This window comes from Hibiscus syriacus, unplaced genomic scaffold (assembly GCF_006381635.1).
Source record: "Hibiscus syriacus cultivar Baekdansim isolate YM2019G1 unplaced genomic scaffold, ASM638163v2 tig00111543_pilon, whole genome shotgun sequence".
NCBI classification, from domain to species: Eukaryota; Viridiplantae; Streptophyta; class Magnoliopsida; order Malvales; family Malvaceae; genus Hibiscus; species Hibiscus syriacus.
The window spans coordinates 112951-116424 of record NW_024063116.1 but is presented as its reverse complement, the minus strand read 5'-3'; positions in this window follow the sequence as shown (position 1 = coordinate 116424).

The following is a 3474-nucleotide window of genomic DNA, read 5'->3' as shown; positions in this document are numbered from 1 at the left end:
TCAAAGGAAACAATTTCAGGATTTGTGTTTAAAGGGGAAACTGTCTCACGCGAGACGAATCGGTTTTGAAAATCTCAAGTGAGATTAAATTTGTTTCAAGTACAATAACTTTGAAATTTGTATCTCAGAAGAAAAAAAATGTCTCAAGCGAGACAAAATTTGTTTTGAGAGAATTTGTCTCAAGCGAGACAAAATTTGTTTTAAAATTCTCAAAATTTATGGAAAAATGTCTCAAGCGAGATAGAATTTAGTTTCAAGAAAAACACCCTCAAAGGCGATAGAAAGTCTGTTTGTTCCTGCATGTTGAGGACATGTCTTGATTATTGACTTCAGGAAGTCAAATCATTGCTTCTTCAAGTTAGAGAAATCTAGTCGTTTCTGAGCTTTAATTTCTTGAGAGATCAAAATGATGCATTTTTTATTGACTGTCTTAGATGTTATGATGGATGTCAAGATGAAATTTATTTGATTTTTTTATTGAATTTGTCCTCAAGTTAGTAGAAAAATGTCTTTAATACACATGATGATAAATGTTTGATGCGAATTTTATATATCACATATGTATGTATATGTGTGTGTGTGTGTGTAAGGAAAATGGTTGCGAGAGCAGTCTTCACTCTATCTTTGATTCAGTTTATCTTCATTTCCACCAGGGTGTACTCTTATAAACCTCTACCTGAGATAATTTGTTTTCCTTGCCCCAAAAATTTAGCTTCTCTTGCCCCAGCTTCGATATTGAGCTTCAGAGAGATATTTGTTGAATTTTAAGATATGCCTCCAGAGATATTATTTTGTTTGAAAATTTTTTTCTTCTTTTGAAAACAACTTGACGAAGAAAGAATATGCGAATTTTCATTTTTCAAATGAACTAAAATAATTACCCTTCTTCGGCCTCACAATTGGAGCAAATCACAAAAATATGAATTCATTGAATATCAAAAATCAACTGCTCTTTTAATCTTTGATAGCTGCAAATCTTTGACAAATATCAAGATCGAAAGGTTGGTTTTAAGGTTGGCTACCTAAATTCTAAGGTTTTTTTCATCGATTCAATCATCGTAAGGATCATGGCATGCCCCTCTTTCTTGGTTTTGCATTTTGATCGGAGGCGGACAAAATGTCACAGCTAGCATAATCAATTGCTAGACTCTTTAGAACAATTTTGTTTTAGTTCTCTGAAATCTTCCATTTGTTCAAGCTTCGTAGACTCCTCTAGTTAAGGCAGTGCAAAAAATATCGGTCTAAAAATGAGATTTCTGAGTGCTCGTGTGAGTTCAACTATAACATGTGTTCCTCAACTGCCTTAGTTCATATTCACTGAAACTCCTTATTTTAGTAAATTTTATTTAATTTGCCATTGTTTGGCTAGCTGAAATCAGCTTTATTGTACATATATTTTATAATTGCCTTTATCATGCTAGCTGAAGAATTCATGTCGTCACAAAGTCTTCGACTTGACAACCACAATGGAGCAAACACCGGATTGCCAAGTACCCGATCAATGTCATGGTTTGAATGTAATCTATTAATAAAGTCGGGGCTTTCGAGTTTTCTCTATAACTAATTACTTTAGCGGAATAGCTCATCTTTATTGTATATATATATATATATATATATATATATATATATATATATATATTATGGCTATACGGATTCCATTTCTTAAGCTCGCTGAGGAAAACCTGTTATAGTTCATGTATTTGTTGAAGGTCAGAAAATCTCATCATTAGAGTTCAATTTACAAACAGCTTACCTAAACTAGATTCATCAACTTGACCATTTCATCTAAGAAGATTATGATCATCATTGAACGTCATTAACAGAAGTATAAATCAATTAGTTTTGTAATCTCATGTTCTAGTTGCACCATTTTGTCTACTCCTAACACATACCTGAATGCCAAGATGATTGACTGTACATGCGAGGAGAGAGCTAGCTTGGTTACTTCAAGGGAAGGGTATGCACTCTGATGTACTTTTAGATTAGGATCAAGGGCTCTTGGTTTTGCAAGGGTTCAATCTTGTCATTTGTCATAGATTTACAACCTTAATTATTAAAGATCTTTTAGTTAAGATGATATTTAAAGAATTCAAGATTAAAACTTGCTCATTGTTAATTTCCTAAGAAGGAAGCATTTCATTGAAAATGTTTGAACTTCGCGTAACTTACAAACATTTAAACATAAGAAGAAGAAGAAAAAATTCAAACAAGATGCCATGCATGAGAATGCAACAAAATCTCCTGATGGATGCCCTAGCCGAGTCATGATCAGAATGCCCAATTACACATTGAATGTCAATGCCCCAAAATCAATCAGATCTTGGACCTTGCGCTTCAATGTCCTACAATTCTCAGTGGTATACCCCGACCTCCCAATATGATAGTTACATATGGTGTTAATATCATGGCTTTCAGAATATGGGGCCTCTCTTGGTTTGGATTGAACTGGAGTTACAAGGTTTCTCTCAACTAGAGTTGGGAGCAATTCCTCATACGTCATTGAAATTGGACTGATGTGAGTCTTTTCATGAAACGCCTTATGAGGTTTGGTCCCCATACTAGCTAGATAAGATCCCATAATGTTAATCTCAGCTCTTTCCTCATTTTCGATATGGCTAATGCCTCCTATCTGACCATTATTGACTGCTCTTTCGATCATTTCTCCATACATGACGATGTCAGAGAAACTCTTCATGGCAGCTCCAACCATGTAGTTGATATATGGAAATTTTATTGTGTCGATGAATAGAGTGATAAACTCTTTTTCAGTCTGGTGGATGTACTTGAGATGCGACATCCCTCTAGCGTTGTGCGTATTGTCGGAAGCTCTCATCACTTCTCATCTCTATATTCTATAACGTTGTTCGATCAGGAGACATATCAATCATTTCTTGTAATGGCCCAGAAATGAACTAGCCAAATCCTTACAATAGCATATTTGAGCACGACTCAGTTGATTATACCACCTTGAAGCGGGTCCAGTCAAACTGTCTTAAAAGCAGTGAATCAATATCTGATCATTGTTGGTGTATCTAGTCATCCTTTGGATAAACATCGTGAGATGTGCATTGGGGCAACTGGTTCCACTGTACTTTTCAAAGTCAGGGATCTTGAATTTGGGCGGAAGCACCAAGTCAGGATTGCATCCATTTTACTTGAGAGCTCTGTCCTCTCATTCTCTAGAATGTCTCTCTGCACCACTGTTTCAAATTTTCTGAGATCTCATTATTGGATCTTCTTGTCTCATCATAATTTGACATTTTTTTATTAGTAGAATGATCCCAATGATATAACATTATTGCTCGATTTTTAGTGGCAGAAAAGCTTGTTGGGTGGCTTAGAAGCTTATCGGGTGAAACGGGCATTTGTTGATTTGCATATGTACTCACACATTCATAGTCTTCTCGGGTCGAGGAAATCTTTTCTTTGCCTCGTTCTTGGTTGAGCCTATTCAGTTTTACTACAATTTTATCA